The 20,220-nt window shown below is 46.5% G+C and overlaps 1 protein-coding gene across 15 annotated transcripts in view; it reads right to left on the reverse strand.

Moving 5' to 3' along the window:
• Positions 1 to 5,106, reverse strand: part of NRXN3 (neurexin 3) — a 1,378,693-nt gene extending 1,373,587 nt beyond the window's left edge. For all 15 annotated transcript variants that reach the window (XM_034768377.1, XM_034768393.1, XM_034768389.1 and 12 more), the window contains exon 1: positions 4,872 to 5,106. The gene's annotated coding sequence lies outside the window, so the exon portion shown is untranslated. The remainder of the gene's footprint in view (positions 1 to 4,871) is intronic.
• Between the last annotated feature and the right edge of the window lie 15,114 nt (positions 5,107 to 20,220).

The following is a 20,220-nucleotide window of genomic DNA, read 5'->3' on the forward strand; positions in this document are numbered from 1 at the left end:
CTTCCCGCCGCCCCCATTGGCCCAGGACGGCGAACCGCGGCCAGTGGGGGCCAGGATCGACCGAACCTGCCGCGTCAGCAGGTAAATAAACTGGCCCGGCCCGCCAGGGTGCTTACTCTGGCAAGCCACGTGCCGAACATTGCCAACCCCTGGTCTAGTACTTTCCACCTGCACGCAACTCACTTTCAAACCATTACAGTTTATCTAGAAGAATCTTTTTTTTCCACCTTCCTAATTATTAAACACAAATTCCCTCTCATTTGGGTGGGCGCTGGATGTGCCATTGGGATGTATCAATATCTCAGTCACAAGGGGAATGAAGGAACCATAAAATCAGTGCCTACCTTCACCGTACAGGAAAACAGAGTCATTCTTAGGGTCAGAGCAACTATCTGGGACCTGCAGCACCCTCTGCCTGTTGCTCAGCCAGCCACTGCATTGTCATCTCTACGGCAGCCATGGCTGGCTCTCAGGTGCTGGAGCTGCAGCGCAACAGCCATTTACTGAGTGGTTTGGGAGGGAGGAAGGGGTGGAAAGGGCCCAAAAGAAGCAATTTGCGATTGAAACTGGACAGCTGAGGCTCAAATGGGATCAAACCTGAGAGGACAAAGCAACTGAATGAAGGAGCCTTCATTTTTCTGCGCATCATCCATGCAGACAGTAGGCATCTGACCCACTGAAAATCCTCCACCCCACCCCTCTGGCTATAATTTGCCGCTGTTTCTGAAGGTCAGCTCCAAAAAAGAGAGATGAGGAAAGCAAAAGGGACATAAAGATGGCCCGGAATGTATCTATTTCCCATTTGTTATCGCTTGTGAAGCAGAAAGATCCAGAAACACAGGGACTTAGAAGGGTGCAGTGAAATTTAGCCACACGCAGGAGACAAGGGGAATTGGCCGACAAGACGGCGGAAGCCATTAGAGATCCTTTCTCTCTGCCAGCTCCTCTCAGAGCCCTGCAAGAGACCAGCCAGACCATGACTGAACAATGAATGTTCACTGAAGTGTAGGGAGGACTTTGGATCCAGGGAGAGGAGGGGGATTACAGGTTCTGCCAGTCATTGGGCAGGGTTCCAAATGGACAAGCTAGCCAGCCGTGTTCTACACTCTGTTAACAACCTCCCCACTGCTGCCTTGTCCTGCACACACACTGTCCACACACTATCCATCTACAATCACCCACACAACCTCTCCAGGGCTTGCTTGGTCCTTCCCCTTGCTAGGGTTGGGGAGGGAGGGGGGATTTTCTCCCTCTCTCTGCTCACACTAGAAAAGCCGTGCCTCTCCTGCGCATCCTACCAGAGAAAGGCAAGTAGATTTTTCCCCTTTTTGTTCACCACCCTGGAGTCTCACACACACAGCCTCTGGCACAGAACTGCATGGAAATGTTGATATTCCCGTGATGTCTGATCAAAGGCATGGACAGGCTCATGGAGGAAGAGGAGGGATGGCAGAGGAAGACAAGCCAAGAAAGGCTTTGTTTGGTCCGGGCTCCAATACAGCCCACGCCCTCTCTCTATGTTATAATGCCCTCTAGCTCGGATACACAAGTGGGCTTTGTGAGGGGAGGGGTCTGTTGGGTGTATGTGTGTGTTTGTCTCCCCCGAGTGTGGACATCACGCTCCCCAGAGCCCGCCAAGCTCAGCCCAAGCTCCCTGGAGTAACCTTTATTCCAGTGCGTTGCAAGCATGTATTTCACAGATGGTTAAACTGAATCATTATCACCGGGCGTTCATTTGACCAAAAAAATGTTATTAACGTCGTCAGGTTCATCCATCCCCCCAAAGACACACACATGCTCCCTCCCTCCCCCAAGCCTCTGCTCTTCACACAACCCCCCCCCCCAACATTCAAATCTCATGATGTGCGACACAGCATCCTGGAAAACCGAACAGCAAGATGGGGCGGAGAAATGGATGGACGTGCCTTTGACATTTGCTGCATTTCCCACCCCCCTAACAATGTCTACCCAGCCCCCGACCCAAAAGAAAAGAAAATGAATTAAAATCATGGCCCAACTTGGGTATGAGTGCATGTGTTTGTGCGGGCGAGCCGTGGTCACACTCGTATCAGGAGCCTGCATCTGTGTGGCATGAAGCAAAGGTCATCGTGCCACTGTTGTGATGCACTAAAAAAAAAAAAAAGCCGCAGAGCCATCAGGATGTAACACGGAATTTTCTCGTCAAGAGATGAGATGCCTTCGGGGGGGTTGGGAGGAGGAGAGAGGGTGTGCAGATGTGGGGTGAGGGGGAATGGCAGAAATGGGGGGGGGAATGAAGAATACAAAGCCCTATGCTGCTAATCCAAAAGCGACAATCCATCCCTTCCCCCCTCCGCACGCCCTCCTCCCCCCCGAAATGTTGGTGCAGATGGATTTCTGTATCTTGGTTTTGCAGCAGTGGGTCTAATGACTCCCAGACCAAACCCCCTCGCTAAAATAACCCCTCCCACATTGTTTTTATACTGGTCTGAAGAATAATGTGTTTTTAGAGATAATGGGCTTTTTAAAAAAAAAAAGAAAAAAAGGACGCTGCGCAGACATTATGCGAACAAGCTGCTCCCCGCATCACCTCCATCTCCCCCACCATGTTCCCCAATTTCGCCCCCTCCCACATCTCTCCATCCTTCCCCCCCACCAACTTCCCCCCTCACCAAAGGAAAAAAACCCCAACATAATCTGGGTAACCGATCTCAAAATCCCAAGCACTAATCCGCTTGAATTTGTTCTTTCCCTTATATAAGCAGCAGCACGTCAACATGTTCAGTAGAAACGCAGCGTAAAATGAGGCCAGGCTACAGCCATGGAACAGGGTGATATCGGCAGATATCGGTGCTGCCGAGAAGCCATCATCACTGGAATTATGACATCAAATACGGGGCTTTTATTTATTTAATTTCTTATAACTCTTTTATCTTTCCTATTTTTTTTTTAAGAACAAAAATAAAATAAATAATGAAAACCACACAGATACACACCCCATCAGAAGGTACCCAAATACTCCAGAAAGGGAATTTTCACCTCCCAACTTTGGGGTTTTTTTTAATAAATAAATACAGCCCTGTTGCTCGCGTGATCCCCAAACTTCCAGTGTCCCCAGATGCAACTCCCTTCGCCCCTTCCAGAAAACAATATGCTTTGCAGGAGAAAGACGGACATTTAGGAAACTGCCAATGACCAAAACAAAAAACATCAACAGGAATATAAAATTATCAAAATATAATACCTCAACTCCTCCAGTGTGTCCGTCAACAACACCAAGGGCAATAATCTCAGCTCCCTCCCCAACCTCCTCCTCCATAAACATGACTAGCCCTTAGATAAACTTGCCCAACTTAACACTATAGCCCGCTTTACCTTACCTGGCTAGAAATACAACACCCTTCAGTCTCACGCTACAATTAATAACCGACTACACCCAGTTAGCAGGCAAATCCTTTTCGGTTCGATTTTTTTCCTCACACACCCAACATCGCTCTCTGACTTTTCACTAGACTAGTTAAGAGTTCACCCCCTTAAAAAACAGTCACTCAAAATATAGTGTTAGTGAGCGAGCATGTCAATATTCACCTCTTTAGGAGGGCTGTATGCTTAACACAGAACAATCACGTGCAAAAAAGAAACAAGAACAAGAATGAATATTCTTTTTTAAAAACTATTTTCAACAAAGCTTTGAATAGCTGCGCCAAGAGGAGGTGGGAACAGGGGCTTGGATCAGCGAAAGTGGTCTTTTAAAAATTGTTCCATTTTTTAGCTTTGGTTCTGCCTCTCTGATCCTTTCGCTTTTCTCTCTCTAATTTTTTGGGGGGGAGCGGTGTGGAATGGAAAAGAATTTTTTTTAAAAAGAGAGATTTCAATTTTAATTAAATGTGTCCTTAAAGAATGGTGGTTAATAAAAGTAATTCTTACCTATACGGCAATTAAAATAAAATTAAGGGAGTAAGCAAAAGACAAGTCACGTGCAAAGCACCAGAGTCAGTGCCCATAAGTAGGGGAATTACATCACTGCCCTGGAGTGGATGATGTTTTTATTTTAAATTATAAAGTGCTGTAGTTAGATTTTTTTTTTTTTTTTTTTAAAGAAAATCATGGGTATTTTGCATGCATCTTGCACGAAGAAAGGATCGAACCAACCTTTAAGGTCACTCGCTGCCTGAAAATGCACAGCAGTCGCTCACAGTGGAAGTTTTCAGGCAAGACGGCTACTAAATCATTAATATAAACAAATGGAAGGCGGGGAGGGAAGGTTCTTCTGTAATAGATCCAAAGACGAAGGAAAAAAAGAAAACTTTCTTCTTTTCCCCCTTCCTTCCTCATTAGTAAAAATTTTGCAAAAGAAAAAAAGAAATCCTTCAGCCGCTAGTCAAATAGTTTGATTCCTAAGCAGGTCCCTGTTATAATTCAATGTAGCAGCATCTTGTCTCCTCACAAAAACACCCCTATTCTCTACTTTTAAAAAACAGCCCCTCCAAAATAGTAATTTAAAAAATAAAATAATAAGAACAAAAAAAAAGCAAAAATAAAAGTATTGGTTAGAGAGGAGAGTTTGTGCTTGTCACCTGAAAACAGATCATCCCACTAGGTGTGCCGTTTCCAAAAATCTTTCTGACTTTTCATAACAGGGAGGTGAGAGGGGGAAGGAAAGGAGGGCAGGGGCAGGTTGGTAAAAACTCGCAGGAAGAGACCAAAAAATAACAAATCTCCAAGATATTTGTGATCAAAAATTTAAAAAAAAACCAATCACCCTTGGAACTCTCAAGTGAAAGCATCCACTACCTTTTAAACTGAAAGACTTTCTACTGGATACACAGAAATATCTGTTCATTTTGGGTCTTTCTTCCATCCTGCCATCCATCCTTCCCCCAAAGTCTTACCTTTGCAGTTGAGAAGATGTTTTGGCTGTTTTATCAACTCTTTGTTTGTTTCCTCTTTGGGGATGTAAGAATCCAGGGTGTCTCTCTAGGAAGGACTGGTGGGGAAGGGTGAGGGTACTGGAGATGCTAAAACGGGTCCTTGATGGCTTGGGATGCAGGCAGAAAGGGGAGGTTTGGCTTGCCTCTCCCTCTCAGTGAGTTGCATGCAAGAGGAGATGTGTAGAGCTGAGCTCTCTGCCTGAGACTGTCAGAGGAGCCCAGGAATTTCACGCACTCCAGAGCCGATCCCTCCCTCTCCAGCACACAGACCCCAGCATTTAAAGAGACAGCCAGGCAGTGTGGCTCAGGGTTTCACCTCCTCCTCCCAGGGCTGTTTTGCAAACAGCTGACAAGATGTAATCTGGGGACATCCTCAAGCCCTGGATGACTAAGAGGCAGGTGCTTGGGAGCCCAGCTTTCCCACACTGAAAAGGATTCTTACTCAGACTGGAACGGGGAGATAACACACACACGCTCCCCTCCTGGGAAAGTCCTGTAGAATTTAGTAGGGATGAAACTAATAGGGTTCTATAGAAATTAAACAGGGATATATTTAAATGACTCTGCAAACCTACAACACATGATAGAGAATGATCTCCTTCCTACAGAATTATTAAATCATCCTATTGAATTTAACAGAGAATTATTTCTATTCTATTTGGGTTCTTCCTGCTGTAGGGTTCTATAGTTTGTCTTAAAAGGGCTACAGAAAGATAGTCACTCTGTTAAATTCTATAGGACTTTCCTATAAGGGACATGCACACTCAGGAATGTATATACCTCTGCCTATATTTTACATTCATAGTCACTACAAATAACACCAGAGTTAAAGATGGTAAGACTGGCGGTGAAAGGCAGGCAATACTGACTGCAGATGGTACTCTGTCCGCAACTCACAACTGCCTTGACAGGAATAAACTCACAGCAATGTGAATCTTCGACACTGCATGGAAAATTATAAAAGGATACTGTCAAGATATACAACATATCTCTAAAGAAGTATGTGTTACAAATAGCATATCTTTTCCTCTGTCTGCCTACCTATCTTTTATTCATACCACACTCAGCCCTGAGGTATCTGAATATAACAACTGAAAGACTTAAGAGTCTCAACTTTTCCCACTGCTGTTGTTTGTTTATTTTTGACCCTTCACCAACTTGAGAAATTAGACTGGTTGGTTTCACTTTCTCTTTCTAGCCAGTTCACTTCCTGGTTCTCATGAACTAGCCTAATTCTGCTGCTACATTTCCATTTACAACATTGTCGGAGAATGTTTAATTTTTTTTAAAGGGCAGAGTCTCCCCACATGTATAATTAATTGAATTCAACAAAATTAACCAGGTGAACAAGGACTACTTGCATAAGTAAAAGGAAACAAGCTTTTGCCCAGAACACTAGTAGTCACAGACATTTAAAACAAAACAAAACAAACATTTTTATTCTATTAGATTTTGCAACCTAAGAACCCTTCTAGACAGATCCTAGAGTGCTGTACAGTGTGTGTATTGTGCCTAGAGGACAGGCACTTAGAAATGCATTTACCCTGTGGACAGATTGGAAAGATACCTGCCCTTCCTTCTCTTTCACATCCTAGAAAAGAATCAAGGCCTCTGTCTTTCTCTATGTTTGCACAGCACTGAGCCGACTCACAGTGCTCAATAAATAATAAATAATTATTATTACTTACAGAGCATATTGATCACTTTGCCCAGTGCAGAAATGCAGCTGCCTCTGAGGTGTATAACAGCCACGCAGCAGCATTAAATAGTCCAAAGTAGTATTAGGAATCCCCAGGGATGGTATCTCTGGAAAACACAAAAGAACTTCACTGTTGACTTAATCATGTAAGAAAGTGAAATGGCTGCATAGCTTTCAACAGTTCCGCACATCTCCTAACAAATTCAGATGTCTTGGGGGCCAGATGCAGACAATTTCAACAAGGTGACAATGGTCTTCCTGCATCAAGAGCATAGTGCTTAGAGCAAGACTGTGTCCCAGAAGAAGTCTGTGCAAAAACAATATGCCCTTCAGCCTTTTGCTTTATAGGGAAAGCATAAGAGCAATGAGATCTGTGCAAAAACAGGATGCCCTTCAGCCTTCTGTTTTATGTGGACCACATAAGAGCAGTGCAATCTATCAGTCCCCTAATGGGGGCATGGGGCCAAATTCTGGTCTCAGTTACACTGAAGTAAATCAGGAGTAACTTCATTTACTTCAGTGAGGTTACTACAGATTTAGACTTGCATAACTGGAACAAAATCTGTCTCATGGTACTTTTCTTTATCCTCTCTAGCTCATAGACTTGATGAACCAGCACCTCCCAGAAATGTCTATTGAGGTAATGTTTTGGAGTTCCAAATACCTCAGCACTTCCAGCACCATGTAGCTACCTACCAACTGTGACGTCTACCCTCTTGGCCAACACACCAGCGATTGAACCAACACCCTCCAGAGCTAAAAGCATGTGCTGCTACAGCTTGAATTAAAGAGCCAAAACTTTCTAGATAGGGGCTGTAACAACTCATAGCTGCTGCAGATTGGTACCTGTAACACACTCATCGGTAGGTCACACTATCTTAGAGGTTTTATGCTGCCATCCAGCTGCCCAATAACTGAGTGCCTTCAATGTAAAATTAATAGCAATAGCAAAGTCCCTATTGTTAAAGATCTCAAAATCCTTGAACCTGGTAGACACAGATCTGTACGCTCCCAAGCTGAAAAAGAAACTACCCAGCATTCATAATCTGAAGCCAGGTTAGTAAGCCAGGGACAAAGTGAGATCTACCTGATTGTGGAACAGTCTCCAGTGGACTATGGTGGAAGCCCCACTCTCTGAGTCATTTAAAATTGGACAGGATAAAATACAAAAATAAACAGTGCAATGAACAATCCTACCACCGTCTCCCAGGAGATGGACATGAATACTTAATAGGTTTTGACATCTCTCATTCCTATAAGGAATTTCACTAAGGATCGAAGAGTTCACTATACCAGTGTCTCTCAACCTTTCCAGACTACTGTATCCCTTTCAGTAGTCTGATTTGTCTTGCATACCTCCAGGTTTCACCTCATTCAAAAACTACTTGCTTATAAAATCAAACATAAAAATACGAACATGCCACAGCACGCTATTACTGAAAAATTGCTTACTTTCTCATTTTGACCATATAATTGTAAACCTTCTGCCAGGTGGAGCCAGCAGCAACCAGGGCCAGGTTCAAAAATGTAACACAGAACCAGCTCAAACCTCCACCCAGTAACCTGGGAAAATTACACACCACCCTGGGCACCCCTCCTGAGAGGCAATACTTCCCCACTCGCAAGCACAGAGTCTGAGTGTAGAAAAGCAACTTTTAATGAAAGGAGAGAATTCACCCAACATTAATTAGGGGAAATGCCACAAGCAGGATTCATAAACATAAAATTGTGAGCAGGACACCAACCCCAGAGTGCATGGGGCAGAGTCTTCTGCCTCATAGCCTTGAGCTCTACAACCAAAAGTTCCTTTTCTGTGCTCCCCCCTCTGTTCCCTCACCATACCCCATTCACAGTGCTTGTCCTTGGTCAGTGAGGACCCAGGGTTCAGAGGTGCATCTGTGTGAGTTCACCTCCCACTCGGGGATGAAGGCACCTTGCTTGCTCCACCATCTGAGCACTTGCTCTGGCCAGCCGCCCCATCAGCTGCTGTTCCTCGCTGCCTGGCCGCCCTGCCAACCACTCCTGCTGGGCGACTGTTTGCCACTTTTGCTGTGACCTCTGTAGGTCAGTCTCTTCGTGATTTTTAGCTCTCAGCAGGCTGGGCAAAAACACTGCCCCACCACAAGCGATTTCAGCTCTTATTGAGTACTTGAAATAACAAAAGGCTCCTAATGAAGCCTGATTAGCTCTATCTTTGAACAGTGGGGAAGAATAGGTTAAACCAGACCAAGGACCCTTAGGGACACCCTGTCCTCACCCCTCTTACTCTCACAGGGCTCTGGCATTCAAGACCCTGACTTAACAAGGTCCTTTCAGCTGAGGGTGACCCCCTCATTTGGGACAGGTTAAGCACAGTTCTGCTCCCCTTTATTCATACAATAAAGACAACAACATTGATAACAACATCTCACTACCCCTGCTTTCAGTACTAAAGTGATTTGTAACCCAACACCAGCCAAAGTTGATCACTTTGAGCAACAGAGCTCTATCTGTTGGATACCTACGCAGAGTAGGTGTGTTCATATAAATACAGTTTGCTCCTGAAGTCTCTCCCTGTCCCCCAACTAGCTGTCAGAAGAGAGTTTATTCAGACCCTGTTTACACAATTATAAAATAAATTAATTGGAATATAAATATTGTACTTACATTTCAGCGTATAGCATATACAACAGTATAAGCAAGTAATTGTCTGTATGAAATTTTAGTTTGTACTGACTTCGCTAGTGCTTTTTACGTAGCCTGTTCCCCTCTAATTCCTTGCTTCTCATACTGTCAATCCCAGCACCAGCCATGGAGTTTACAAACCATTTATGTGAAAGGGGTGAGATCATTCCTTAGTGAGGCTCCTCTGTTGTTGTTACACTCCCCGATACAAAGCACCCACTTGCTGCCAACATTTTCACAAGGGTTCCCTCAAAAAATTCTGTCTCAGTGGGCAGATCACATGACATGCCCTTGATAAAATGCTCTGTCCACCTCCTCCAAATCTGTCAAATAATCAGTTGGCATCAGTTACATTTTCAAAGTTCTTCATGATTAAAAGGGCAAGAAAGATTCTTTTTAAATGAAAGCTGAGATGCATTTCCGTGAGGCCCAGTGGTGGCTTTATTAACAGGGAACTTACACAAGTCCCTTCCAGTTCATCAACAACACAGACACTCCTGCTCACCTGCGCAGGGATCCTTCCATCCTGACACAGCCCCTGCATTCTCCCCTTCAACCACCAGGATCTCAAACGTAAAGTGGCAAACCCTGTAAATAAAGCCGGCAGAAAGGACTAAGCATAGACCACTGAGTCACTCTTCTCTTGTCATGTCTCCTTCTCCCTTTCCAGATGAATTTCCTTTAACCTTCTATTTCATTCTTTCTCCTGATGCTCCAACAACTGGTCAGCCACTCACGTTGGCATAAAGTGCTGGAAATCTTACTTCCTGTGAGCAACATGCCAGCTCTTAGCTCCTGGAACCCCATAAGATATGTCTACACTGCAATTAGACACCTGTGGCTGACCCGTGACAGCTGACTCAGGCTCATGGGGCTCAGGCTAAGAGGCTGTTTAATTGTGGTGTAGACATTCAGGTTCAGGAGAGAGACCGAGCTCTGGGACCTTCTTCCCACCTCACAGGGTCCTAGAGCCTGGGCTGCAGCCCGAGCCTGAACGTCTATACCACAATTAAACAGTCCCTTACCCTGAGCCAGCTGACATGGACCAGCCACAGGTTTTAATTGCAATGTAGGCATACCCTTAGGGAATTGCTGGCATGTGGGGTCACGTCTGTCAATTTGGGTCAAACTTAGCCCAATGAATTACAACTTCGGAAGCAGAGACACAGCTTGGGATGTGTAAGTACAACTTGGAGCACATACGTAAAGCTTGAGATATGGGCATCACTTAAAATATGGATTCTATGCGAAAGCATGGGACACATCTTGGGGTGCTTGAGCACAACTTGTGAGGCAGAGGTATATTTGGAAATGCAGGGGCACAGCTTAGGATTCAGAAACACAGGCTGGGCCATGGGACGCAGGTTTTAAGCGGAGATGTGGGGACAGAAAAATAATCAACACTTCAAATGTAGAGAAATAAAGACCACATGAGGTGTGCCACAATAATGCTAGTTATCAATATACAGCCTTCCTGATGTCTGGTTCTCAGGGAGCACACATTAAGGGTATGCCTACATAGCAATTGGGATGTGTAACTACCAGCTTGGATAGCTGTATCTACAAATAGCACTGTGGCAGTGCAACCCAGTTGGTGGCTCCGGCTGGCTACCCAAGTACACACCCAGGGACTGAGCAGTATTGTATACAGGTGGCTAGCCCAAGGCACAGCCCTGTAGCTGTGGCTGCATTGCTAATTTTAGCACACTAGCTCAACCACAGCTAGCACCCGTACACCTACCCGAGCTGGGAATTACACCTCTAGCTACTGTACAGATGCACCCAGAGGCACAGTTGAGGGGATTACTTCAGTTCCCATACTTTTCTCAGTGAAAAAAGATTTTGTGGAGCTGATTGGGTCAACGCTGGGAATGGGGCTATTCATCACTAGGGCCCGTTGCTATTCAGCCCCATGTTGATGGTGGGGGGGACTGGCCAGCTGGCTCAGGGGCATTGAGGAATGGGAAACGGGGCCCTTCACCCCTAGGCAGAGCCTCCAGCTCACTCTGGGTTGGAGGGACCAGCCTGCTCAAAGAGGTCTGCAGAGCTGCCAAATCTGGCACAGATCCATGTGTGGTATTGTCTGGGTGAGAAACAATCTCTGGTTTCTCCCTTAGAGCCTCTTGCAGGCAGGGAGGCGGACGCGGGGCGAGGCCGGGCTCTAAGCCTGGCACTCTGCACAAAGAGATGGGGGAAGTTTCCGGAGCCGGGGGAAGCCCTAGGGTTGCCAACTTTTTACTGGCACAAAACCAAACACCTTACCTTGCCCCCTGTCCCACCCTCCTCTGAGGCCCCGCCCCTTCTCTGCTCACTCCGTCTCCCCCTCCCCTCCCCCGGTCACTTGCTCTCCCCACACTCACTCACTCGCTCATTTTCCCTGGGCTGACTCAGGGGTTGGGGTGTGGGAGGGGGTGTGGGCTCTGGGGTGGGGCCAGGGACGAGAGGCTTTGGGTGCAGGAGGGGGCTCTGGGCTGGGAGGGTCAAGCCGAGGGGTTTGGAGTATGGGAGGGGGCTCTGGGCTGAGGCAGGGGTTTGGGGTGTGGGAGAGGGTACGGGCTCTGGCCTGCGGGTGCGGGTTCCGCGGTTGGGTCAGAAATGAGGGGTTCAGGGTGCGGGAGGGGACTCTGGGCTGGGTCATGGGGTTGGGGTGCAGGGGGAATGAGGGCTCCAGCTAGGGGTGTGGGCTCTGGGGTGGGGCTGAGGGGTTTGGTGTGTAGGAGGATGCTCCGGGCTGGGCCCAAGGGGTTCGGAGGAAGGGAAAGAGGGAAGGGGACCAGTGCTGGGGCATGAGGTTGGGGCGCGGGAGGGGGTCAGGGGTGCAGGCTCCGGGCAACACTCACCTCAAGCAGCTCCAGAAGCAGCGGTATGTCCGCCCTCTGGCTCCTACGCGCAGGGGCAGCCAGGGGGCTCTACATGCTGCCCCCCACCCCAAGCGCCACCCCGCACCTCCCATTGGCTGCAGGTCCCACATAGGAGCCGGAGCGGGGACCTGCCGCTGCTTCTAGGAGCTGGGTGGAGCCAGGACAGGCAGGGAGCCTGCCGACCGGACTTTGAAAGGCCTGGTCAGTGGTGCTGACCGGAGCCACCAGTGTCCCTTTTCGACCGGGCATTCCAGTTGAAAACCAGACACCTGGCAACCCTAGGAAGCCCCTGCAGACCTGGGAGTCACGACAGCCTGTGGAGGGGGAGCCTGGGGTTTGTTGGGGGCAGGAGGCCCTGAGGCAGGCTGGAGGGCGGGGCAGGATGAGGGGGGGGGCCTAATACAGCAACTTCTCTGCAGTCTCTCCCCTGCCTTCCTGCACAGCCCTGGTGCACTCAACCTCCTTTCTGCCAGTGTGAGCCCGATGGTGGCTGGCAGTTCTGCCAGCAGCGGGAGCACTGAGACCAGGGGAAGGGAGACTGCACCACAGCAATCCCCGGTGGCCCAGAGGAATCACTGCAGTGCAGGCTCAGCTCTGCCCCTGCAGCTTTAGTAGGGATGTGAGAGTACAACAGGTCTGCAGGAATGGGGGGTAGGAAATGTGTGAGATCCACACCCATACCCAATACATGGAAGCCCTAGGATCAGGGAATGGGTTCCACTCTGACCCAAGGTGGGAGGTAGTGGCTGGACCAGGGAATGAGCTACAGAGCCTGTCATTTCTAGGCACTAGTTCCAAGCCAGTTCCAACATTGTTTTCATCTGATGGCCGTTAGGTGGCCTGGCTGAAATGATTTGGGGTCCTTAGTCTAATTTTCAGTAATGAATGGTCTGCATTGTCACCATGCCCTTTGTTAGCTGTCTAAACAAAGCAGCCAGGATTGTCTGTGCCTTGGAGAGAACCTTCCCTCTAGCCAAGTGCTGGTTCCTTCAGGGCAGGGATGAGCCACATTTGCTATTGTGTCGCTTAGAAGGGATATAGGAAGTTTGCCTGTCACTGTGCTATACCTGTTCTCGGGACAGATAGCATGAGACTCCAGATCTGTTATCTTTCACCAGCACGAAACTGACTTTAGAAAATAATTTAATACATCGTAGTCATGTAAAACAAGGGATGGAGAAGATCTATCATGTCCCACCTAATCCCTTATGGGGTCAGAATGCAGGATTGTCCCCTACCATATGTTAGGGCTTTTCCCTTAGGTTCTCTGAATGGCATCCATTGATTCTTTGACATAAGATTGACACTGAAGTCAAATGTCTGTGTGACGGGGTCATTACCCTGAGTTTAATGGAGATGGGGTCCAAGGGAAAGTTGCCACTGAGACCATGGCAGAGAAGGCTGTGTAACAAAGGTAACAGCGGAATTTATCACGCTTGCTCTTATATATATATTGGCTAGCTTAGCACTTTTAGTGTCTTTTCTGCATCCAAGGTGAACTTAGAAGCCGCAGTCCCAACTGTGATCAAATCCTCTCAGTTATGCCAAACGGATCTGATCTTATCTGGATGGTGACCTTATCTCACTTTGGAGAGCAGAACTCATTACAATAATAAGGAATAACAGAGTCAGGGAAAGAGCAATCTTAGCAGAGCCTGGAAAGAATTCACTTTACCATCATTTCAGGGGATTAGTTCTAAGCCTTTCTCCTGTAAACGTCATTTTTCACTTCAGCAGGAGGTCCAAGCTCAGAAATTATTCTGGCCAAATCACAGGATTGTATCTCAACTCCTGATTTGCAATCCATTTCCACCTCCTCCAAGTGTGTGGACGTGCATTTGCTTAATAGCTATATAGACACCTTACATCGTATGAATGACGCTATTTTATAATGCAACATTTTGTGTGTGTGTATGTGTGTGTGTGTGTGTGTGTGAGCAAGTGCATAAATATGTGTCTGTGTGCAAGAGACAGTGTGAATATGAGAATGTAGGCCTATAAGTCTGACATGGGAGCTTGAGTGGGTAAGTGTGAGCATGTGAGAGTGAGACAACTTGCATGCCTAAGAGAATGAATGTGTAAGAGCATATAAGCATTAGTGGTGTACGAATCACAAGAGAGCATATCCGTGACTGACTCAGAAACGATAAGACTGATGTCAGTATGTGTGAGGGCATATTGTGTGTGTGTGTTTATATGAGTAAGTGTGATTGTGATATGTAGGTTGTGAATGCACATTTTTTACAGTTTGCAATTTAAGAAAAGATATTTGAAGGTCATCACTATGGCCTAGTGCTCTCCGCTGCCATGTGGAAGACAGTTTTTCATCTCACCCAAAGACACACATTGCCCCCTAGCACCAACTCAGAAGGAAACCCGATCTCTACAGAGTCACCCATGCCACGCCCAGCAGCCTAGCATCCCCTGGCACCACACTGTGGCACTGGCTCAGAGGGAAAAAGAGATCCACCTTCAACCACGTCCAAAGGGCTCCCTAGAGCTCCCCTACAAAAAATTTACCAGGATCAATCCTGCTTTGCTTGTACAGTTCAACAGACTCATAGCAGCAAATGGAATGGCTGAAGCTGAGAAGGACCAAATCCAGAGAGTGAATCTGCAGTATCTGGGATGGCTTGTCCTGGGTGGTTCCACTTTTAGATGTATAGTATCACTCTCAAACTGCATTACTTACCCAGAGAGGCTTAAACAGAGCCTCACTTGAAGGAGATGCTCCCAACAGTAGCTGCTCGCACATGGATTGGATGTTGTTTTTATCTCAACACTTGTTCACTTTGTTTTCCTCCAGAACTCAGGCTCTTGCCCTGAGACTTCAGCACACTCAAGGGCACCCAGCCAGTCAAACAGGACCACTCTTGAGAAGCCACTGATGCCTACTGGAAAATCCAGTAGGACTTTGCCCATGTGCTCGAGTTAACTGTCACCCCCACATGCGCTACCTAACTCTCGATCCTGCTTTGTTACTAAGGATGTTTGTTGTCTTGGAAATGAGATCTTTGGAGATTTGCTAGTTCCTGATGTTTGTTTCTCACCTGATAATACCATCCTGTGTGTGTGGATGACCATGTCAGATGGGAAGGGAGAAGCAGCAGAAAACACTGAAAGTAGCAATAGTCCTGATGTAATTCAATTACCCTTCAGTCTGAGGAGAAGGAAAGAACAGCGCTTAGCTCTGTACGCTGGTGGAACAGGCCAGTTATAAAATATAAGCTTTTTAGCCATTAAGTTTTCTCTCCCCAAAGTTTGATTCTTGAGAGGCCCACCAGATTCAAACCCCGAAAGGTTCTATATAAACAGAAAGAGCCTAGTTTCAGTTCTAACTTGGGGTGGATCTCTCCCTCCTCAGAGCTCTCACTCTCTTTTCTGATTACCAGGGGTCCAAAGAGTTCCCTGGCTCTCCTCTGATTGGACCGTCAATCCCCACTGCTGCTTTGCTATGTCACTTTGTCCACTCGTTGGACAGCTGAGCAGAGAGTTAATCCCCACTTGCTGGACTACAAGCAGGACACCTGCCCTAGTTCTATAAGAGCAAAATCTGTTCTGCACACAGCCCCTTCCATGTGAATGTTACCTTCTCCTCTTGCTGAATCCTGCAGCAGAGTCATGATCCTACACTGATGACATCACAGTGTGCTGCCATGGAAACAAATGTGATGTCAAAAAGTCAGCAGGCTCAAGGAAGAACAGAGGATAGGAAGCAAGGCTGGGGGAAGGAATTCCTCTTTTGACTACAAAGAAGAAAAAGAGCATGAAAAACATGTGAAAGCTGGAAGGGCCTGTGTTTAAGAATGGTGGATCTAGCACATGTTAAAGAAAAGTCTCTTTCTAAGGAACAGCCAGAGCACAAGGCTGGTGCACCCAGGCACAAGCCCTGTTCAGCTGAGGAGTTCAAAACAGCTCAGAAACTTGGCTGAATGTAGCCTCACAACCCCACTAAAAAGCGGGGCAGTAGAATGATCCCCCTTTAACTCATGGGGAAACCGAGCCACAGAGGTTAAGTGATTTGTCCAAGGTCACACATCAAGTGAGTGGCACAGCTAGGAACAGAACAGAAGAATCCTAGCTTTCAATCCCCTGCTCTAACCTCTAGGCTATGCTTCTTACAGACAAGATGGGCTATACAAGCTGATTGGCATCTTTGTTTGTATTGTTGGTAAGTTCTCCAGTATCCACCACTTTGTACCCAATCTAAAGTCCTCATTGCAGACTCACCCATCTTCCACACAAGAAGGAATCCCTCCTGAGCCCTGCAATGGCAACAGGAGGAAGGGTGTCAGTGAAGGACAAGATGAGAGATACTCTTTCCACTTCTCGTCAGGGACAAGCTGTCACCACAGCGCCCTTCAGCCTGTTCATCTGATGGCGGAATGTGGCTCCGATGTACAGCCAACTAGTGTTAAACAACCCTAGCAGTGTTTTTTTCTCAATAGGGTGTTCCTTACAGTTTGCCATGGGGCATTGGCACCTCTTTAAATAATCACAGTTTGTGTATAGCAGACCCCTCATGCTAGGAAACAAACCCTATGCCACCTGTTCAGTGTTCAAATGGTTGGACTGTCCCATTTTAAAATCATACATTCAGGTTAGGGAAAGGAAAACAAAATGAAACCATTTGTTATTTTCACTTTTCATATGCCAGTGACACTAAAGGTACCCTCTGTCCATGGGTGGGAGTTTTCTCATTCACAGCCAGTCTGAATAAACCCCTTTTAAGTATGGTAGTCCAGAACCATCTTTTTGCAGAACCATAGTTCATACTAAAAGACCACAGGCAGGGATGAGATAGATTGGGATTTCTCACCTACCTATCTATCCGAACTCAAAGTAGAGAAGAGGATGAAAATGTCCTTCTCATTGTTATAAAGAAGAATCCTCTTTTACTCTTGTGATAGGGTTATTGGAAGGTGTTTGGCACAGGCTACAGCATTAACCAGATGGAAAGTACAGGACATAGTTTCCCATTTATTAAGCAGTGTTTTGTGCAGACAGTCCTTTACCCTGTGCTCCACAACCTGCACTGATCACTAGTTGATTTCCAGGTGAAGTTTAAGTCATTGATTCTGACCTTTAAAGTACTAAGGGCCAGATTTTCAAAGAGAGTTAGGCATCTAGCCTGCTTATGCACTTTTAAAAATCCCATTAGGCACCTATTTGCAACTTTAGGTGCATATCTACCATTGAAAATCTGGCTCTAAGTGGTCTAGATCCCATCTAATGAGACACCCACCTCGCTTGTCAAGTGACAACTATAGAGATCATCCAAGGAGCTCGGGCAGACAAACTCACTCATGCTATAAATAGGAGGGGTTAGGACCAGGGTGATCTGGAACTCCCAGATCACCCACCCTTCTGTGGATTTGGTGACACACTTTAAAATTCATCTGCTCTGCCAGGATTTTCCTGGAGTGGGGGTAGAATAGTGAAAGGTTATGATCATGGTAATGATGGAGACCATGTTGGCAGATGAGAAGGGTTTTTCAAGAGCTCAGTCTTGTTAAGATGCAAATTGTATTGGTGACACTTTATTGATGCTTGCTGTAGTCAGCCAAGGTGTGTTTTTATATTCTCTGTGCTGTGCTAGATGTTAAGGCAGGCATGTTGAAAATCTAAATAAATAGTCAGGGAGAGGACAGCAGAAAGGGAGGGCAGTTCCCCATCTCCAGCTGGGCTCTTGCATCCAGACCAAATACAAAGTTTGCTTCAGGGCACCATATAAATTGGTATTATAAATTCAGATGGTGCGCCTGGGAGTACCTCATTCTGTATGACTAGAATCAGTCTCAGGAGCAGTTTAGGCACTCAGCCTGCCACATGCAATTGCTGCCCCAGGGGCTGCCGTTACAAATGCATCATTACAAAGCGCTGTAATAAAGCATGAACTAAAACAACTTCATTGAAATGAAGATTAATATGGAACATGTGTTCCCCTCCCTCCCTCAAATGGAACAGTCCAACAAACACAAGCTCCATGGGTCTCAGAACGTTGGGCTGGGAGAACAATCTGATTGGCCGACCAACACTGTCGCTAAAGGCGAGAGATACATTTCCATAGCATCTTCTAAGCATCCATGGACAGAATTAATGCAGCCTCTGTAAAGCAGGGAGAGAGGGGAGCAAGGCATGTGGTACACTCAAACATTCAGACAACGTGAAGATTTCAGAGAAAGGAAAGTTTGTAAGTGTATGGAAACAATATATAGAATCAGTTTCAAAGGGCTCAGTCCCCTTACCTCTCATTGACTTCAATAGGTATTAAGGATGCTCAGCACTTCAAAGGATCATAGTAATTTGAGATGGGAAAGATCAATTAAGTCACATCTTGCCCATCTCCCTCATGGCCAACGCAGGATTATTCCCTTCAGACTATTCTCTAGTGCAGTGGTTCTCAAACTTTTTTTTTTGCGGACCACTTGAAAATTGCTGAGGGTCTTGGCGGACCACTTAATGATCTTTCCAAACATTGTTTGTATCGTTCACGAATTATTGTAAAGCATTTTGGATAAAAGCGCTATATAAAAAAACCTTTATAATAATTCACGTTTTTTGTTCTACAAATAAAAGCACACAACTCATATAGCTGGGGTTAGGAAGGCAGGGGGTGTCTCCTTCTCTCCCCTGCCGCGGCAGCCCCTGAGCTGGGGTTGGGAAGGAGGGGGGTCTCTCCCTCTCTCCCCTGCCATGGCAGCACCCGAGTTGGAGCTGGGACTGGGAAGGAGGAAGGTCTTTCTCTCTCTCCCCCACCGCAGCAGCCCCCGAGCTGGGGCTGGGAAGGAGGGGGTCTCACCTGCTGCGGCAGCCCCCGAGCTGGGGCTGGGAAAGAGGTGGGGGGGGGGGTCTCTCCCCAGCAGCCGCAGCCCTAGAGCTAGGGAAGGTCGCCTCTTTCTCTGGCCGCCGAAGCCAGAGTGTGTGTCTCAGCATAGCACCCAGAAAGCAGAAGGATTGGCACACTGTAGTGGACGGTGTCACAGGTAGATTAAAAGAAAAAAGTCATGCATCTCTGTGTTTGGGATGCAAGCAAGTGGGAAAAGGGACTAATTAAAAATAGGAAACAGATGCCCCAGTGATGCTGGCATCTCTAGCACTTACTGTTTTTGGAATGAAAAAATCATTTGTCATAAAAATAAACGAACTGACATCAAATATTTAAATAAAAAAGAGAAAAGATTGAAAGGGAGATAAAAATACACTGTAAATAAGCAAAGGCTGCAGCTAGCAGGTCTGCTTCCCCACCCTCCACCCCTCCAAATTGGCTGGCACCGCACCAGTGCAGCTCAAGGGGAGAGCAAGATCTACAACATTCACAGAATTTCTAAAGGGGCTGAGACTTTGCACTGAACACTCTTGGGCAAGGCTGCAAGAGCTTTGGTTGTGTCAAAGGGCAGTGCTCAAGGAGGAAAGTGGATGTTAAAGAGGTTATTTCAACAGCAGGAAGCCCATCCAGTCATTCCTTGTGTTATTTTATACCCTGAGGATTGGGATGGCCTTCTCACAACGCGCAGAGTGCAGGGATCTCACACCACCACCAATACAACCTCGAAATACTACACTGCAGCCAACATTCCTCTAATTGAGGGCAACTTGATGAAACATTCTTAGGAGTTGATCAACTCTGATCTGGAATTGCCCAGAAAGCCACCATTAAGATCAGCTGAACTGTCTCTTCCTCCCATCCCCTTCTCTCTCTCCCCCAATGATAAAGAATGATGCATACATTCCTATAGAGTGGCTCTACATCATCATGATGTGTAGATCCCTACAGAGAGTGGATCCACACTACACATAATGGCATGTGGATCTCTAGAGAGAGAGAGCATATCCTCCAAACAGAATGAAAGATAGGCCCTTATAGACATCAAATCCCTAATGAAATGATGCTTAGATCCCTACAGACAATGGATCCCCAACATGCAGAATGACGTGCATCACAGCCATACAGAATGACATTTGGATTCCTATAAAGAATAGATTCCCACAATACAGAATGACATATGGATCTCTGATAGGGTATATAAACCCCACACTGGGAAACACAGGGTTAATGAGCTAATGTGGGCTGAGGTGGCCCCAC

The sequence above is a fragment of the Trachemys scripta genome, chromosome 4 (assembly GCF_013100865.1).
Source record: "Trachemys scripta elegans isolate TJP31775 chromosome 4, CAS_Tse_1.0, whole genome shotgun sequence".
In the NCBI taxonomy this organism is placed as follows: Eukaryota; Metazoa; Chordata; order Testudines; family Emydidae; genus Trachemys; species Trachemys scripta.